General features: G+C 39.2%; 1 long non-coding RNA gene across 1 annotated transcript in view; it reads right to left on the reverse strand.

Annotated features, from left to right (window-relative positions):
- LOC140190919 (uncharacterized) overlaps positions 1-16,467 on the reverse strand; it is a 58,004-nt gene extending 41,537 nt beyond the window's left edge. Inside the window, exon 1 of the long non-coding RNA XR_011883716.1 lies at positions 16,394-16,467. This is a non-coding gene — a long non-coding RNA (uncharacterized lncRNA). The remainder of the gene's footprint in view (positions 1-16,393) is intronic.
- Between the last annotated feature and the right edge of the window lie 4,737 nt (positions 16,468-21,204).

Genomic DNA, 21,204 nt, shown 5'->3' on the forward strand with positions numbered 1-21,204 from the left:
ACTGAAATATGACTTTGGTTTCTCTTTCCACAAAGATCATCTCATGAGCGGTTCCAGTATTTTAATTTTTTATGTTAGCGTTCCAAAAAGTATATAATCTTCATTTAAATCTTTCTTATAATATACTGAAAGATTTCTGCTGTGTTACCATCAAAATATGAGTCATACAGGTTTTTTTTTTGTGAAGTATGGTCATTGTTTTTGTCCTAACGGTCACTCACTCACTTTTATTCTCTTTCATGTTTTGTTAGCACTTATTGAATCTCCGATTAACTCCGCTAAGGTTCCGATCAAAATCAAAGTAGCAGTCACAAAGGATTAATGCCTATATGTCACTGTCAAATCTACAATTCCTCATTAATACCATGGTGTGTAAATAGCTGGCATAGACTTTCAATAACGGTATCAGTGCATTTATTAGGCAGCCTTAGGTTCATTTAATAAAAGGTTTAACCTCTTGCACCCTGAACAGAGCTTTGGTGAATATTGAAAGAAATGTTATTCTATAATTGGGCGTTGCAAAATATCATCAAAAAATATTCATCAGAAACTGCACAGCTAGCAATTCCTTAATAATGACTTCCATCACCTACTGCATTTTACAAATCGACTACACAGGTAGTTGGATGCTGAAACCGAAGGACAAAAATTTGACGGCTGCCTGGATCGCAAACCACAGGAAAGGATTAAAAATTACACCTTGAACTCCACGTTCATTTTCAGAGGGTGTTAAATTTAGTCTCCAAAGTCTTTCAAAAATGATCTAATCAGATGAATGTCATTAAAATAGTGAGAAAATGTGAAGAAACAGAGACAATATGCAAAATTCAATTGTTTTCTATTATAGAACGGAATTCCAGAGCTTGGGACTTAGTTGACCAAAGGCATGGTCACCTGTGTGGCGAAGGGATTGAGGGATGCACAAGGAACTCTACTTGGACAAATGCAGCAGGCCTGGGCATTTTCAGAGTTGCAGGAGGTTGCAGTGAAACGGAAAGGCAAGACCATGAAGAAATTTAAAACGTGGCCAACCTGAAGTGCAAATTCTGTTTCCAAACCATTAGAAGTTTCCTGTTCAGCTGATGTTTGCAACAATCATGAGAATGAGACTTTTAAAGCCCAGCTCTCAAGGGCCTACAAGCTAAGTAGATCAATAAATACAAGGATCAAACCATGTTCTCCATCTGAAGCTATTACATGATGTAATTTTAAAATGCAATATGACAACACACACACCATTCTGTCGAGAGAAAATAATGATCTAATTTATATTTTTAAAAACTGCATAAAACTTAACTTTATTTAGCTTCATGTATATTTAAAATCACTAGGTGAATAGCACTTATGCTCTATTATGAAATCCAACTGAAATCTTGCCCATATTTTCCCTGGGCCATCACCATCGCCAAATAGCCTGTTGTGTTCTAGGATTATAATTGGCCTTCCTGGTTATTTCTGTTATATAAAAAAACAAGTCTGCTTCCATCCTGAGAATTTAAGATGTCATTGTGGGATGTTTGGACTTGTTTCAATTACTTGCCTATTGGCATTATTATCACAGAGATTTTTCAATGTATGAAATGCTATTGTTTGTTGAAATTCTGTAAGCTCTTTTTGCTTTGTGAGTACTTTGACATTTGTATATGTTACTCTGCCAGCGCCTCTTCCCCAGGGCACCACTGCTCAATACAAGAGGACATGGCTTTAAGGTAAGGGGTGGGAAGTTCAAGGGGGATATTAGAGGAAGATTTTTTACTCAGAGAGTGGTTGGTGTGTGGAATGCACTGCCTGAATCAGTGGTGGAGGCAGATACACTAGTGAAGTTTAAGAGACTACAGGACAGGTATATGGAGGAATTTAAGGTGGGGGGGTCATATAGGAGGCAGGGTTTGAGGGTTGGCACAACATTGTGGGCTGAAGGGCCTGTAATGTGCTGAACTATTCTATGAAAAAAAGAAACCAACAAATAGCTAACCTGTACCAAAAAGACAATCAAAGCACTCAAATCTAAATTGATGTTAAAAATGTGCTTGAGAGTAATCGAAGATCATTTCATGCTGAGAAAACTACTTATACATCTTTAACTCATTGTTTCAGAAGATCAGATCATCGATAGGTTTCAATAAGTACATTTAATGTCAGAGAAATGTATACAATATACATCCTGAAATTCTTTTTCTTCACAAACATCCACGAAAATATAATAGATGTAGAATCAAAGATAAGTCATCATAACTAATTCAGAGAAGAATTACATAGTGAAATGCAGAAGTTTTATAGAATTTTCTTACATTAAATGGGTGCTTTTTATAATGGCATAGAAATTTTCTAATATAAACAGCCTGTGTTGAACAGACGTAGGTTTATGTGGCTGTAGAAGATTGGTATTGTTGGATTGCATACCACTGATAATTGAGCTTCATTTTGCTTTAATGCAGAAGGAGACACTAGCAGCTCTTTGAAGACCTTCAGTGGTTCGCAGATAGAATGTTGAGGGTCAACTCTAACTTAACCAGCTGAACTTGCAGCTTTCTCGCTGATGACTGAGGCTCCTTGGAAATCAGAGGAAATTTGTGGAGACCTAAGAAACTAAGGGTCCATTAAGATTCATAGCAGCCATGAAGATCCTGTTAAACTTGCTGCCTCCAGCAATCCAGAACCAATCACATTGCTCTGCACTTTGCTAAACAGCTTGTTGCAGCAGTAGAAATATATCTTGATTCTATTTAGAGGACAAGGCTGCACTTCACCTTGAGATGAAATACGGCATCTTTGCAACGAATTCTATTTTGCCAGTGCCTTTCCAGAGATGGAAAACTAATCATACCAGGTTTTTAAAAAATCTAAATATACAAGTCATTATGACCAACTATTGGGCAGATTTTGCAGCTATAAAGGTTGTGAAAATGACAAGCAGTTTCATCATTACAGGGAGAAACTGACAGCCAGTCAGGGATTTCCCCACATGCACAATTCAGTGTGGGATGCCATAGATACTGTAAATAATTCAGTGATTCTCCTCAGCCTTATTTTGGAGTCATTTCACTCTGAATCACTGTGTGAAATTTTGGTCACCACACTACAAGTCGGATATGTTAGCAATAGAGAGAATGTTGGAAACACTCACCAGGCTGTTGCTTGGAGGGAGGGGTGTCATGATAAGAAGAGGTAGGAGGAGCTGGGTTTTTATTCTCATTGGAACTTGGAGGATGAGAGGTGAACTTATAGAGATTTATAAACTTATGAGGCTCATGGAGAAGATGGATAGAGCCTCCCAGTGTAAAATAGAGTCCATCCTATCTATTTGCCAAAAAACTAGAGGACACAGGTGTTATGTTTTGCAACTTCAAAACATTAAACTAGTTCAAAGAAAGACACAGGAGTCTGAAGTGTGAGTCTAACTTTGTTGTTTACTTTAAGCGAGGCACGCACATACCATATGGTACTGTGATGACATATGCAATTAATGTCATATAACCCATAATTAATTATTTAAACAAATAAGAATGCTTCATCAACTAATATACACACATACTAAAAAAGTTTTCACTCCCCTTGGAAGTTTTCATGTTTTATTGTTTTACAAAATTGAATCACAGTGGATTTAATTTGGCTTTTTTGACACTGATCAACAGAAAAAGACTCTTTTGTGAAAGCAGATCTCTAAAAAGTGATCTAAATTAATTACAAATATAAAATGCAAAATAATTGATTGCATAAGTATTCACCCCCTTCAAGTCAGTATTTAGTAGCTGCACCTTTGGCGGCAATTGTAGCCTTGAGTCTGTGTGGATAGGTCTCTATCTGCTTTGCACATCTGGACACTGCAAATTTTCTTTACAAAACTGCTCAAGCTCTGTCAGATTGCATGGGGAACATGAGTGGACAGCCACAAATTCTCAATTGGATTGAGGTCTGGACTCTGACTTGGCCACTCCAGGATATTAACTTTGTTGTTTTTAAGCCATTCCTGTGTAGCTTTGGCTTTATGCTTGGGGCCATTGTCTTGCTGGAAAACAATTCTTCTCCCAAGTCACATTTCTCCTGCAGACTGCATCAGATTTTCCTCTAGGATTTCCCTGTATTTTGTTGCATTCATTTTACCCTCTACCTTCACAAGCCATCTAAGGCCTGCTGCAGTGAAGAATCCTCACAGCATGATGCAGCCACCACCATGCTTCATGGTAGATATGGTGTGTTTTTGATGATGTGCAGTGTTGAGTCCGATGACCAAAAAAGCTCAATTTTGGTTTCATCAGATCATAGAACCTTCTTCCAGAGGACTTCAGAGTCTCCCACATGCCTTCTGGCAAACTCCAGCTGAGATTTCATGAGAGTTTTTTTCAACAGTGGCTTTCCCTTTCCCACTCGCCCATAAAGCTGTGACTGGTGAAGCACCCGGGCAACAGTTGTTGTCTGCGCAATCTCTACCATCTCAACCACTGAAGCTTGTAACTCCTTCAGGGTTATCAATGGTCTCTTTGTGGCCTCCCTCACTAGTCCCCCTTCTTGCATGGTCTCTCAGTTTTTGAGGACAGCCTGCTCTTGGCAGATTTACAGATCAGCCATAATCCTTCCATTTCTTGATGATTGACTTAACTGTACTGCAAGGGTTATTCAGTGACTTGGAAATTTTCTTGTATCCATCTCCTGACTTGTGCTTTTCAAGAACCTTTTCACTGAGTTGCTTGGAATATTCTTTTGGCTTCCTGGTGTAGTTTTTGCCAGAATACTGACTTACCAGCGGTTGGTCCTTCCAGACAGAGGTGTATTATTACTACATTCAATTGCAACACCTTGATTGCACACAGGTCTCCAAAACCAGATGTTCATTTAACTGAAACAACAGGAATTCTGCAGATGCTGGAAATTCAAGCAACACACATCAAAGTTGCTGGTGAACGCAGCAGGCCAGGCAGCATCTGTAGGAAGAGGTGCAGTCGACGTTTCAGGCCGAGACCCTTCATCATTTGTTCATTCAACTGAAGTAGGTTACATGGTCGACACAACATTGTGTGCCGAATGGTCTGTAATGCGCTGTAAATTGCTATGTTCTAATTATGTGACTTCTAAAACCAATTGGCTACACCAGTGATTATTTGTTGTGTCATATTTAAAGGGGGGGGGGTGAATACTAATGCAAACAATTATTTTATGTTTTATATTTGTAATTAATCTAAAAGGCATTTAGACATACAGTATGCTTGGTTGGGAAAGAAGTTGATTAGCCTAGACAGATATCAAAGTCTAATAGAAGAAATGGGCCAGAAGGACTTGCTTCTGTCATCTGCTGAATTAGTGATCTCATGAGCAATTCAACTATTTATGAACTGTAAAGTACCCTCAAAATATTACATTTTGTTTCATGAGGTTTAAGTAGTTTTATTGGTATGCTACCCATAATTTCTGCTTTGCAATTTCTCTTTTCTTAAAAAAACAAGTAAAATATTTTGAAAAACTTTTTCTGATTTTTCTATTTCTGACTTAATTGTGTACTATGTTCTCAACTTTATTTAGCAGAAATATCTTGAAGTTTAGAACCCCCACCCCCAACTTCATCCTTCTTGCTACTTCAATGAAAAGTCAGTGAACCAAAACTTTTCTCTTTCAATCGGACGCTTTGAATTCTGGGGGTGGGGGGTTTCAAAGTTTAAAGTTCAAAGTAAATCTATTTTCAAAATCACAGTATACAACCCTGAGATTCAGTTTCTTATCAGCATGCTTAATAAATCCAGGAAAGAATAATAACCATAATAGAATCAATGAGAGACTGGACCAACAAGGCATTCACCCAGAGTGCAAAAGACAACAAATTTTGGAAATATAAAAAGAAAGAAATAATTAATAAGTAAATAAGTAATCAATAATTATTGAGAACATGAGATGAAGAGTCCTTGAAAGTGAGTCCATAGGCTGTGGGAACATTTCAGTGATGGGGCAAGTGAAGTTACCCCATTTGGTTCAAGAGCCTGATGTTTGAGGGTTAATAACTGCTCCTGAACCTAGTGTTGTGAGTCCTGAGCTCATGTACCTTCTTCCTGATGGATTCATTACTTATTTAACCAAACTTCTGTTCCAACATTCTCTTTCTTTTGCATAATGTTAACTTTCCATTAATTTTGTGAATTACTTGGAAAGGCCTGGATGAAGTGGACATGGAGAGGATGTTTCCATTCGTATGGGACTCCAGAGTCTGACAGCACAGCCTAAGAATACAGGGACAAACGTTTAAAACTGAGATGAGGAGGAATTTTTTCAGCCAGAAATTGTGGAATTCGTTGTCCCAGAGGGCTTTGAGTTATTGAGTGTACATAAGTCAGAGATTGATAGGTTATTGATGGGTAAGAGGGTTAAGAGCTACGGGAAGAAGATGGAAGAGTGGGGTCAGGGGTGGGAAAAAATCAGCCATGAATTAATGATACAGCAGACTTAATCGGACAAATGGTCTAATTCCTCTCTTGTATCCAGTGTTCTTATGCTTCTTACATAATAAGTGCCAATTGGGATCAGAATAGGCAACTTTTGAAAAGGTTTGTCAAGTAAACGGTTTGTTTGTGTAGTTATTTGCATGAAGGCCGTTAATGGAAATTGACTCCTGCGTTGTCTCTCATGCAGGTGGTCATGAATAGCCTCTTCTCAAACAGTTATATGAATGAAACTAGGTATTCAGAGGCAACAAGTTTTAAATTTAATCGAGTGGAATTTAAATTCAACTGAATCACTTAATAACCTGCCCAGACTCATTGACAGAAAAACGGCTTTCTAATATTCCCTATGCTCCAAATAGAGCAATTTATTTTCCAAATGGCTTTCTTACAGTAAATGAAATGTCTTGATGAAGTATTCTTAAAATTATAAACACAAGGAAGTCTGCAGATGCTTGAAATCCAAGTTGTCTCCTGAAGTTAACTGGAGTTAAATTTCACCTGCATCGGTAAGCTTTTCCTAAATTTGCTACTGTTCTTCTCTGGGCCTAGTACTGAATTGAATTTAAATGCAAACTAAGGATAAGTTTTTCTCCAAAAACTCCTTGGATCAGTGGGGTTAGCTTTGATCAATAATTTTCCTCAGCTCATTGTGAAACTAGTGCCTCCCATTGAAATATTGAGTGCATCTTTCATGTGAATCATTTTACAAAACACAAGCATCAAATTCAAAGTTATTTATTGCCATATGTACAGGTATGAACAGGTGCAATGAAATACTTACTTGAATCAACATCACAGGCATGTAGCATTAGTTAATCATAAATAATGCACATTTTTACAAGAAAGAACATAATTAGAACAAAAAAAAGCCCATTTCAGTGCAAAATTATCAAAGTAGTCATGGTGTTCCTAAACGGTAGTGATTAGGGTTTTGCCAACTGGTTGAAGAACTGAATGGCTGAGGGGAAAATACTGTACATGAACCTGGTGGTGTGGACTTCGGGCGTCTGTATCTCCTCTCCACGGTGGTTGTAAAAAAGGTGTCATGGCTTAGATGGTGAGGATCTTTGATGATAGAATCACCTTCTTGTGGTAGCACCTCCTGTAGATAGTACTACCAATGCTGGATTGGTCCAGCAACCCAAGTTTGTCCAAATTCGCCTTAGAGACAGTACCCTCTATTCCAGTCACCATCCCGGTAAATGTCTTCTGAAGTCTTTCCAAAGCCTCCGCATCCTTCCAGTGAAAAGAAGTGAGCAGAAATGCACACAATACTCCAAGTAGAGCCTAACCAACATTTTATTTAGCTGTAACATGACTTCCTGATGTGCGTACTCAATGTCACGACCAGTGATGGCAAGCATGACATATACCTTCCTTACCACCCTGTCTACTTGTGTGGCCACTTCCAGTGAGCAATGCATTTGGACTCCAAGATCACTCTGTACATCAGTGTCATTAAGGGTCCTACCATTGGCTTCCCCTTATGCTAGATCTCTCAAGGTGTAACATCTCACACTTGCTCAGATGAAGCTCAGTCTGACATTGATCCAGCTATATTTACAACTGCTCCATGTTCTGCAGTATCCATTGGCAACCCTCAACAGCTCCACCAATCTTTGTGTTGTATTTAAACTTACTAACCCAATCATGTATATTTTTGTCCAAGTAATTTCTGTGTATCACAAATACCAGAGGGCCCAGTACCAGTCACTGAGAGGCCCCACCAGTTATGGATCTCCAACCTGAATACCAACCTTCCACAACTACCCTATGTCTTCTATGGACAAGACAATTCTGCATCTAGACTAACAAGTCACTGTGGATCCCATGCATCTTAACTTTCTGGATAAACGTAACACAAGGGACTTAGTCAGATGCCTTACAAAAGTCCATGTAGACATTATCCACTGCCCTACCCTCATCAATCATCTTCATCTTCATCATCTGCTTAAAAAACTCAATCAAGTTTGTAAAACATGACCTGCCCTGCACAAAACCATGCTCCCTGTCCTTAATACAAAGATCTTCTTCCAAATGCATTTAAATCCTATCCCTAAAGATCCTCTTCAATAACTTCCCTACCACTAATGTGTGACTCCATATAATTTATTGGATTATCTCTACTTCCCTTCCTGAACAAAGGAACAATATTGGTTATGCTCCAGTCATCCAGGAACTTGCCTGTTGCTAATGAGGATTCTAAATGACCCGAGGGCCCCAGAAATCTCCGTTCTGGACACTTTCAATAACCTAGGATATATCCTATTGAGCCCTAGAGATTTTTCCACCTTGATGTTTTACAAAAGTCCCAGCACCACCTCCTTCCTATTCTTAAAATCTCTGAGCACATTAGCATTCTCTACCCAGCCCTTGTTATCCACCATATCTTTCTCCTTGGCAAAAACCAAAATAAAATATTTATTTAGTACTTCGCTCACATCCTCTGACTCGAAGTATAAATTCCCTTTATAACCCTCAAGTGGACCTACCCTCTCCCTAGTTACCTTCTTGTCCTTAATGTCAGTAAAGTAGGTTAGGATATGGTATTTGATCAATTGCTCTTTTCGACAACATCATAATGAGCAATATGGACTGTGGGCGAGGTGCTATATAGCCCACCTTTACACAAAGAGCATGAACTTTAGAGCTTGGGCTGAAATACAGCAAAGACTGGCAGAGGCAGATTTTTGGCAATCAGAGAAAATGGACGGAGAGGCGTAAGAATGAGAATGGGTGAAAATTCTTGCTGCAACTTAATCCCTGGCATTAAGAGGATGTGATAGGGAACGCAGGAAAAAAATCAACAAATGCCTGTTGTGAATGCAAGTTTGAATTTGCTGCTGTTTTATGTTGCAATCTTCCCTGATTTAGTTATGGCTGTAATAACATAATGCAGTTGGTGTAAAGAAAACATACCTACAGCTCATGACACAAAGAATGTAAACTATGTTCTGGGAGCTGCAATTCAGATCTAGCAAGAAACCCAAGGGATCTTTACCCTATACACGATTATAAGTAAAGAGCATTATATAAGTGACAAGATTCTACACTTTTTTTTACAGCTGAAGCTTAACAAAGTCCTGATCAGGAGATCACTCACTGCTTGAAAAACCAGTGGAGTAAATTATAGCTGGGAAAAGCCAGTACAGCAATATTGTAAAATATTTCAGGGCAGCTATTGGTCATTGAGCTGTCAAACAACACATATTATGCATTAGTATGGTTTAATGGAACTGACTTTGGTACTACTTGAGGGACTGGAAATGGTAATAGACTATTAAAAAATCAATTTAAAGAAATGTGCTGACAGAAGTGTAAAGACATTTACTACTTCTAATATTTTTATGTAATTGTTTCACAAATGAAAAAGTCTCCTATTGCCACACATACAAATAACTATTTTTAATGAAATCCATCTTTTCAAGTAGCTATTTAGAGCACACGAGAGAATTGCTTTGGTCTAAGCCTGAATGAGTATAGCTCCTTTGCACATGGATTCATGTCCTCTTTCCCTCACTTATTTGACTATAATGCACAAAACGCTAGGATAACATCCTTGTAATGAACAACCTGACCTCTTATATTCCTCAACCTCTCAAATAAAATTACTCTGCAAACCCATTTGTCTAAATTTGTGTATTTTTCTTGAAAATCCATCATACAGTCCAGTGAACTTGAAGCACATATGCACTCAGCCAAGTTACTATATCATACAAGCATTAAGTCTTCAACCTTGTGTATTTTGACTAATGTATTTTCACTTGTCATCTATCAAAATCAATGAATGTTTTATTATTATTAGGATTATATGATCTAATATATAATTTACACTAACTTGTTACTGTGGACTGTCACTTAACAGCTGTAAACGACAGAGAACTTTACTTTCAAAGATACTTTAGCTTTAAAAAACCCTTTTCCATAGCAATACACAGAATGTGCTGGAGGAGCTCAGCAGATCAGGCTGCAGATGGGAATAAACAGTCAACATTTCAGGCTGAGACCCTTCACTGGTGGTGGGGGCAGGGGGAAGAAGTGAGAAAGACCTCTCCTTCATTTCAGTAGGTCCATAAGCCGCACCTTGAACGAGTACAAGTGGACCAGGTGCATGGGAACAGAATCATGTTCGTGATTATGGAATGGTTTCCACAGCTTGGAGGTCAGCATACCTGACCTCTGCTTTTACGCAGACTGGGAGGGAAACCATGGGGCCACCAAGGTATTAGCCTGATGTCAGTGGTAGGGAAGATTTTGGAACCCATGGGAAAGGATGTGTGATTCAAATGGAACCTGAGGTAATGTATCTGCATGAATTGAGATCTGGTTCACTAATAGAAAACAGAGAGAGTGGATAAACAGGCTCTGCTCCATTGGCAGTCTGTGATTTGAGTGTTACTGCAAGGATTGGTACTTGTGTCTGAGACAGGGAAGAGCTATGCAAGAAGATTGCCAGGGATTGACAGGGTTAACAGCAAGAGCATGCTGAACCAAAGGACTCCCTTCCAGGGATGAGGTCATGGTTTTGAGGGTGGGGCTGCCGAAGGGTCTCGGCCTGAAATGTCAACTGTACCTCTTCCTAGAGATGCTGCCTGGCCTGCTGTGTTCACCAGCAACTTTTATGTCTGTTGCTTGAAGTTCCAGCATCTGCAGATTTCCTTGTGTCTGCCAATGGGAGTTGTGACAGTGAATTGAAAGTCAGGTGTGGAGTGTGAGTTCCCTTCACTGCTGAATGTACCTTGCTCATTTTCCATCACTCACCATCCCAGCAATGAAAAGCTTGTTCTATGGTAAACATCACGCTCATGGGCTTTAAAACAACCCAATAATAACCTTGTTCTGGTGGTGGTATACCAGATAAATCAAGTCACTTATCACACAGTTAACAGTGTCATACTTCTGACTTGGAACAAATTGGCCTTGAAGTAAAATTCTCTTGCTGAGAATATAAGGTCATTTTTAAAGAAAATGCAATGGTGATATTTATGCTACTGAGTGCTATTTTATTTATAACATTAATTTCATTTTTCAGATGGAGAAGAAGTATTTTATGCAGTGATTTTATTTACAGAACAGAAGCAATACATTCAGCACAAAATGCTTGTATTGATGTTCCAAAGAAACTAGCTCGAGCCATCTTCGGCCAACTCTGATATTTCCTTCTATGGTTTACTTTTTCATTAACTTCCCAACCCTCCTCGAGATGCGTCAATATTAGCCCCTTCAGCAATTCCTTATGGCAGTCAGTTCCACATTCTCTTTGAATAGAAGCTTCTCCAAATTTTTAAATGATTTTTTTTTAGATTATGAGAACACTCAGTCCTCTTTTATTGTCATTTAGAAATGCATACATGCATTAAGAAATGATACAATGTTTCTCCGGAGTGATATCACAGAAAACAGGACAAACCAAAGACTAACACTGACAGAACCACATAATTATAACATATAGTTACAGCAGTACAAAGCAATACCATAATTTGATGAAGAACAAACCATGGGCACAGTAAAAAAAAGTCTCAAAAGTCCCCGAGTTGATCGACTCCCGAGTCCCCGATAGCAGGCGGCAAAAGGGAGAAACTCCCTGCCATAAACCTCCAGGCACCGTCAACTTGCCGATGCCTTGGAAGCAGCCGACCACAGCCGACACTGAGTCCATCCGTCCGAAAACTTCGAGCCTCCGACCAGCCCCTCTGATACAGCCTCCCGAGCACCATCCTCTGCCGAGCGCCTTCGACCTCTCCCTGGCCGCTGAAACAAGCAAAACCGAGGATTTCGGGGCCTTCTGCTCCGGAGATTCCGGTTACTACACAGTAGCAGCGGCGGCGAAGCAGGCATTTCAGAAGTTTTCCAGATGGTCCTCTGTGCTCTCATGTCTGTCTCCATCAAATCAGGATTGTGCACGATCCCCAACTTGACAGATAACAGATATTCATCACCGGAAGGGTCGTGCGCGCTGCCATCTTCTCCTCCATGGAGTTTATCACTGGTTCTCTTATGTTTACGGACCCTAGTTCTGGACGCCTCTGTAAGTGATGGCACCAGCTCTGTACAGGTATCTACCTTATCAGAGCCCTTATACCACCCTTCCAGTTCTGGTTCCCTTACAGAAGAAAGGTCCAGTCTTTCCTGAGAGATGTGCATGTCAGCTCTGACACGATATTACAAAATAGCTTTGCCCCTTCTCCAACATTTTCATAGTCTTTCCACAAGACATGGACCCAACTTGCAGTCTAAGCAACATGCCGTACAAATTTACAACAGTTTCTCTGACCCTCAGTTTCTCTGGGAAGGAATCTTCATTTTTGTCCACTTTTTATAGCCTCATTAATATTTCACTCCTTCAGTGATTGTATCAATGTCCCACGTTCCTTTTGCTTTCCCAAAGATTTGGAGTTATTTTCCAAGCCATATGAGCTGTGCATTTAATATTTCAGTAATATCTGAGTGATCTTGTAAATATATTGTTTCATTAAGCATTCTTGTTGTCATGGGTTATATGTAATTTCACACTATCACATGATGCATGTGCACCTCACTTAAAATAAAACACAAAGCTAGATTCACATTCCCAGCTCTTGTTTTTCTTTGAATTAGTTTAATGTTTTGAAGTCACAAAACGTAACAATATGTTTACTTATTCCTTCCACAATAAATTTCCTTTTTTGATTCACTTTCAAGTTACGTTGGCATCTTGCACTTATTAAAATGATCCTTGTCTGTATTCACCATAACCGTGTTTGGTATGTGTGGTAAACCATGTATATATGTTGTAACTCGGTTACCTGTCTGGACACACCCCTCTGCTGACTGCCCCTGTGGCTCCTCCCACAGAGTCCTGTATAAAGGTGTTCACCTTGCCCCTCCCCCTCAGTCCGGGGGCAGACACTCACCGTGGAGGTCGTATTGTACAGTGAATAAAAGCCTTTCAGTATTTTACCAAACCTCAGTCTTTTGGAGTAATTGAAGGTGCTTCAGTATGTCTTCGAGTTTCAAAACTATGCTAAATTTATTTGTATAAGTCTGTGTAAATAGTGAACAGCAGTGGCCACACAAATGCATATGGAGTTCTACTTTCCTTCCGTTACCAGTCTGTGTAATTGCCTTTAATCATTAGTCCAGGAGTTCCCAACCCGGGGTCCATAAAACCATAAGATACAGGAGCAGAGATGGCCTATTAGGACCATTGGACCTGCTCTGCCATTTCATCACGGCTGATCCATTTTCCCTCTCAGCCTTAATCTCCTGCCTTCCCCCAGTATCCCTTCGTGACCTCTGCTATAAATATTCGTAAAGACTTGGCCTCTACAGCTGCCTGTGACAACGAATTTCACAGATTCACCACACCCTGGCTAAAGAAATTCCTCCTCATCTCCACTCTAAAAGAACAATCCTGTATTTTGAGGCTATATCCTCTGGTCCTAGACTCTCCCACAAAAGGAAACATCCTCGCCACATCCACTCTATTGAGGACTTTTAACATTTGATAGGTTTCAATTAGGTCACCTCTCATACTTCTGAATTCCAGTGAATACAGGCCCAGAGCTATCGAACTCTGTTCATATGACAAGCTGTTTAGTCCCGGACTCCTCGGTTAATGGTAGGGGCCCATGGCATAAAAAAGGTTGGGAACCCCTGCATTAGTCTCTTGTTTTCTGACTGCTGTTAATGCTGTTTCCTGTTTCCTGATCTGACTTCTGTTATCAGTGTTACCAAAGCTGGATGGGAGAAAACAGCTCATTCCAAAATAAGCAGCACACACAAAACGCTGGAGGATCTCAGCAGGCCAGGCAGCGTCTATGGAAAAAAGTACAGTCAGTGTTTCGGACCAAGGCTGCTGAAGATTGTACTTTTTCCATAGATGCTTCCTGGCCTGCTGAGTTCCTCCAGCATTTTGTGTGTGTTGCTTTGGATTTCCAGCATCTGCAGATTCTCTCTTGTTTGTCATTTCAAAATAAATTGAAGAATCTTATGTCCTACTTCTTTTCTTTTTCAAACATTTCTACAGATGTTGTCCATAATATTATCCATAATATTATCCACAACACCATCCACAATATTATCTGCACCTGCAAATACAGATGCACCAAACTACTCACACGATACAGAGAGCTTGAAATTAGAAACATGCAACTTCTCAATTGCCCTTGCAACTGAGAAATGAGCAACAAGAATTCAAATCCCAGATCTTACCCAGCATGACACTGAGCCCAACCATCGGCTTGGAAATGCACTTGACCTGCTGATGACAAGAGTTAAATATTATTAATGTCCCTCTGTCTGAAATGACTATCTTTGATCATTCTTGTGCACCTTTTGATCCCTCTTGCCTGGAACCAAGACCATGAAAGAAATTCGTTAAAAAAACGGTTTCTTGATGCTGCAACGCTACATAAGTTCTCTTGGCTGGCTGGTTTACCTGATTCAAGTGACCCAAACTGCTCATTAAACAAAATAGTTGATTCTTTTGGCAATAACTTGACAGACATATTAAACGCAGTGGCCCCACTTCAGATTAAATCACTCAGTAAAACGTCGCCATGGTTAAACAATTCTCTCCGCGAGCTCAAGAGATCGTGCAGAGTAGCTGAGAGAAAATGGAGGAAAACTGAGCTAGAAGTCCACCGTAATATTTTCCAAGGAAAAACTATGTCCTTTAATGCATGCTATATGCTCTGCAAAAAAGCCCGTTTTCCCAAGATTATTACAGAGAATAGCGGCAATTCAAGAATATCATTCTCAACTATAAACCGATCATTGAACCCTGCACCAAACCTATAATGTTCTCAGTCAAACATCTACCACAGGAATTCGCAATATTGTTTTTCACCAAGATTACTTCCATGAGGGAGAGTATAGCTACAGATGCTGGAAATGTTCACAGCCAACCTTTTAAAAAGATGGTAACCATCTCAAAATTTACAAGTACTGCTGATACAGAACTTTATAAGATTATAGCAAAGAGTAAGCTGCCTACTTGCTGTCTTGACCCTGTCCATACCACATTTTTTAAGGACTTGTTTAATAATGTTTTCAAATCTGCTAGGAGAATTACTAACACATCCCTTGAAACTCGAATTTTCCAGATGCTTTCAAAACTGCAGCTCTCAAACCCCTTACTTAAGAAACCAAGCCTTGATAGTGAGGTGCTAGCTAGCTACAGGCCTATCTCAAATCTTCCCTCCCTAGGCAAGATTCTTGAGAAAGCCATTTCCAACCAACTCAACAACTTTCGGAATGAGAAGAATGCTCTAGAAAGTCTAGAATTCTCCCTCAAACTATAACTAACCGGTCAGCTTTTTTGAAGTACACTCCTAAACTGGGGAAATCAATACCTAAGACTATAAGGGATATGGAGTACTTGGAACTTTTAAAAGCCAGATCAAAAACTATTTACCCTTGCTTTTAACCAACATCTTTTCGTCTTTTACTTTGTACTACATTATTTGTATGAAAAGTGCTTTATAAATAAGTTATTATTACTATTAAATCCTGAGGTGAAAGCTAAAATTCAGTTCAATGGTAAACTTTAAATAAATGGCCATTTATATTCATATATACATCAGGAGCCAAGGTCAATCCCAGTGCTCAATATCAATCTTTTGATAGCGTACTTGCACACAGAAGGCATCAGGCAGCTGAATTTTGCAATTAGTTTGACGCAGTTACACTCTAACATGTTCTGTAATATATTTATGAATTTGATAATAAGTACCGCTAAGTGACTGTATTAAATAATAATTAGCCCATAAGACTCTAAGATATAGGAGCAGAATTAGGCCATTTGGCCCATCGAGTCTGCTATGCCAAACCTGGATGTTTTCAAAGCTCTCAGTTTCTTGCACACACTCCAGTCCTTAATCCCACTCTCATTTGATATTAACCAGCTGTAATACGAAATCATGTTTTGTGAAGGAAATCGTGCCCCGACTATCCTGAGGTTAAAGTACCACCAGATTTCCTACCTGTGATTTTGGAAGATCCCCATCTAGCTGTTGCTCTCCACAAATTGACAGAGGGAACATTCAGCCAAATAAGAATAGTCGAATCACAGACAAGTCCTGATGAAGGGTCTCGGCCCAACATGTCGACTGTTTTCCGTAGATGCTGCCTGGCCTGCTGAGTTCCTCCAATATTTGGTGTACGTTAAACAGGAATAGTTACTGCAATGCCCACCTCAAATCTGAGTCGCAGAAGTTAAAGATCGTAGAAAAGTCTTCTGGTATTGAAAGGTAACTGTTCACTTATTCGTTATTGAATTTTAAACTCAATATTGAAATCTTTCTAGCAAACATTAATTACTTTGAGAAATCAATAATCTTTTTTCAGCGGGTGATAACATTGCACTTGATGCTGGTTAAAGGATAATAAATTAAAGCAGCTTTGGGTATCATTCCTGATGAACTATTCAATTGATCCTATTTTATCCCCTCACCAGAAAAAATCCCCGAGTTTTAAGATAACATCTAAATAACTAAAGCATGTCCTTTTTCCTTGGTATCTAAATGTTATGAAATCTAAATACATAAGACTTGAGAGCAGAATTAGGCCACTCAGCCTGTCAAGTCCATTCCATCATGGCTGATTTATTATCCCTCTCAACCCTGTTCTCCTCCCCATTGCCTTTGCTGCCCTGACTAATCAAAAACGCATCAACCTCCACTTTAAGTAGACCCTTGACCTCCACAGCTGTCTGTGGCAATGAATTCCACAGACTCACCAACCTCTGGCTAAATAAATTACTCCTCCTCTTCATTCTAAATAAACATCCCTCTATTCTGAGGCTGTGTCCTCTGGTCCTAGACTCCCCCACTATAGGAAACTTCCTCTCCAAGTCTACTCTATCTCGACCTTTCTTTACAACCAACATGATATCGACTTCAAGTGATAAATTACAGTGGCAAGTTTTCCCAAGTATTGAATATTATCTTGCAGATGAAAGTAATCATTTTAAGAAATGTTTCACATTGGAGAAGAAGTTAAATAAAATCTGAATGAATGCTACATTGATTATGGAAATTGTACCTTCGTTTCTTATTTCATTACAATAATAAGCCTGGTTGAAATTTCAATCATTTTATTTTTCCCTGATGTTGACAGCAGAGGATAGTTTGTGCTTAATGATATAAAATTATAATAACTTATTTTACAGTCTACATACATATTTCAATGTATGGCTAATTAAGCCTGCAAGACTGCTTTCTGTTTATACCATTTTCTGCAGATGAGCCAACAGATGCTCACATTATTAACCCGCGTCTCCGATCTCTCTTATTAATATAATGCCATTCAGATCACAACCTAAATAACAATCAATTATTTTCTTTTATCAGCTAAGATTGGGAACCTGTCAGTCATCATTAGTAAGCACAAGATAATAAATCTAAAATAATATTATTTAATTGAAATAAATCATTAATGTTAATGGGTTGCTTTCTACTGTAGTTTTTTTTAGGAAATGTTACTCTCCCTCCTTTGCTTTTCTCCCTGACACCACTAGTTCACTGATTCATTGAAACATTTCACAATGGAGTCAGTGCATTTCCTCTAGCAAATGCCATGCAGGACTTTGCCAAACACCTTAAAAAAAAATCTATGAAGACCACATCATCTATGCATGACCTTCCTATAATAAATCTATGCTGGCTGTCCTTGATTGATTCACAGCTTTCTAAACGATGATTAATACAGTCCTTTGGAGCTTCTTTTTCCAATAATTTGTCCAACACCAAGAATAGGCTGACCAGCTTGTTATTTTTTGATCTATCCCTTTTCCTGCTTCTAAACAACTGGGAATATGTTAGTGACGCTCCAGTGTTCTGACGCCCCTCTAAGGCAGAGTGATTTAGAAGTAATAGTCAAAGACTCCACTGTTTCCTCCCTTTCTTCTTTTATCAGCTGGGAATGTTTCAGCAGCCTGGTGATTTATCTCACTTCAAAGACCCAAAGCCCCAACGCACTGTATGTTCTTCCTCTGTGTTGGTTTTCTCACTTCCTCACTGCATCCCCCCAAGCTTGGTCAAAATGTAATTATTTAGATGCCATTTTAAAAATTGTTTACTTCCCTGGTGAGTTTAAAAAAAGATCAATTAGTGGTCATTATTTAAACCATGCCTCCACCTCATCCATCTCTGTATTGTGCACCCAACTGGCTTCCAATGGCTTTCAGAATAAGCTTTAATGGGCATCTGATTCCACCTCTAATCCCAATGGGAATTTTTTTTTTGCTTTGGAAATAGCCCTCAATAAGTTGTATAGTTTTGGATCACCAGACTTGAAAACCACAGATACTGTCCTTGGCAGATAACAAATCTCCTGGTTCATACATGGCTTTTGATTCGGGTATATACGGTATATTCCCAAACACTCATCCGCACAGATTTTAATGAAGTCAATGACAACTGTGGCATATTCACTCAGACTCGAGGATGAATCCTTGAATTCTCTCCAGTCCACTGACTCAAAGTAGTCCAGTAAGCACTCCTCTGCCTCCCTTGTCCATACCTTCTTGGTCCTCTTCACTGGTGCTGCGGTCTTCAGTATCTGCCTATATTCAGGGAGTAGAAGTACAGCTTGGTGATCAGACTTTTCAAAGTGTGGGTGTGGGATGGCATGGTAAGCATTCTTGATGGCCGTAGAGCAGCGGTCCAGTGTGTTAGTTCCTCTGATTCCACAAGACATGTTAGTGATAATTATTTGGGGACTTTTTCAAGTTGGCCTGATTAAAACCCTCCAAAATAATGGGGAAAGTATTACAGTGTGCTGTTTCTTGCCTGTTGATTACATAGCTCAGTTCATCTAGGCTCTAGAGCCTGTTTGAAATGGGCTGGAGGTGGAATGCACACTACAACCAAGAGGATGGCTGAAACTCCCAAGGCAGATAAAATGGAAGATACTTGATCGTGAGATATTCCAGGTCGGGTGAGCAGGACAGGGACCAAACCACCAAGTTTGTGTACTACAAGGAGTTAATGATAAACCATACTCCATCTCCTCTGCCTTTGAAAGACTCAGTAGTCCTATCTTGGTGGTGAATCATAAAGCCAGCGTAGTACTGCATTGGAAATGGCAGGGGATAGCCAAGTTTCCATGAACAAAAAGCACAACAGTTCCTGATGTCCCACTGATATAGCAATCTTGCCCTGAGGTCTTCGATTTAATGTTGAAGAGGATATAAGTTTGCCAGCAAAATAGATGGTAGTGGAAATCGGAACCCTCTTCTCCTTAGACGAACTTTAATCCAATATGGCATCCTCTTCATTATTCTTTTTTTTTTGCCTTTCTTTAATTATTCATTTGCTTTTTACATATAAAGCAAGATTGGGTTTTCATTGATTGTATTTTTAATGTTCGCTCTTTATCTTTCTAATTTCTGTATTAACTTTTACCCTTGAAGGCACTTGAAAGCTCCCTTAGGCATGTTGCAGTATTGTGCCCTGGTTATCATTCATAATCTTTCTATTTTTGCATATTTTTACCTCGCATACTATAAATCTCTAGATTTAGGAATCTCACTCCTTTGGGGTGGAAAACACATTCGTTCTGAATATTCAATCCCCCCCCCCGTTATTTAAATGCCTTCTACTGGTCTGACACTAGTTTGTTTTCACTTTTGCTAAAACACAGTTGTAAAACTAGCCTTTCACCACTTGCAAACTTTAAAACTTTGGTCTGCTCTTTTCCTTTTCCACAAAAACACATGAAGTGTAAATTAATTATTGGTGCCACCCAATAACTTACTACTGACGTTCCTTCTAATGTTCCCATCATGCCCACTCCTAAAATAATTCCGAACTGGCCTCTCGCTTGGTACAGTTACCAAGTGCTGACCACAAAGCACCTCAGGATGCATTCAAAATTAACTGCTGGACCCAATGTAAACTTAACAATGTAAGCTTTAAGGAGTTCAGCTCAATATTGGGCAGGTTTTGCGCAGGAAAGGAGCCGGGGGTGTTCAGCAGGAGAACGGGAATTCAAAGTTCAAAGTATAGTTATTATCAAAGTTGTATATGTTACCATTTATAACTCTTTAGTTTCATTTTCTTGTGGACATACTCAATAAATCCAACCACCGTAATAGAATCAATGAAAGACCGCACCAACTGGGTGTACAATCAGTGTACAAAAGACAATAAACTGTGCAAATACAAAGATAAAGAAGAAATAATAATAATAATAATACAAAATAAACATTGAATATCAACAATATGAGATGAAGAGTCCTTAACACTGAGTCCATGGGTTGTGGAAACATTTCAGTGATGGAACAAGTGAAGCTGAGTGAAGTTCAAAGTGAAATTTATTATCAGAATTCTACATACCTGTCACTGCATACAACCCTGAGCTTCTTTTTCTACGGGCATACTTAGCAAAACTATAGAACAATAACTGTAAACAGGATCTGTAAACTGTAAACAAACTGTGCAAATGCAGGTATTAAATAAATAGCAATAAATAAAGAGCAGGAAATAACAAGATAAAAGAGTCCTTAAATGAGCGTAGTTATCTTCTTTTATTCAAGAGCCTGATGGTTAAAGGGTAATATCTATTCTTGAACCTGGTGGTGCAAGTCCTGAGGCACCTATATCTTCTACCTGATAGCAGCAGTGAGAAAAGAGCATGGCCTGGGTGGTGAGGATCTTTGATGATGGATGCTGCTTTTCTATGGCAACGTTTCATGTGGATGTGCTCAATGGTTGGGGGTGTTTTACCCATGATGTACTGGGCTGAATCCGCTACCTTTTGCAGGATATTCTGCCTAAAGGCATTGGTGTTC

This window comes from Mobula birostris, chromosome 31, assembly GCF_030028105.1.
Source record: "Mobula birostris isolate sMobBir1 chromosome 31, sMobBir1.hap1, whole genome shotgun sequence".
Taxonomy (NCBI): domain Eukaryota; kingdom Metazoa; phylum Chordata; class Chondrichthyes; order Myliobatiformes; family Myliobatidae; genus Mobula; species Mobula birostris.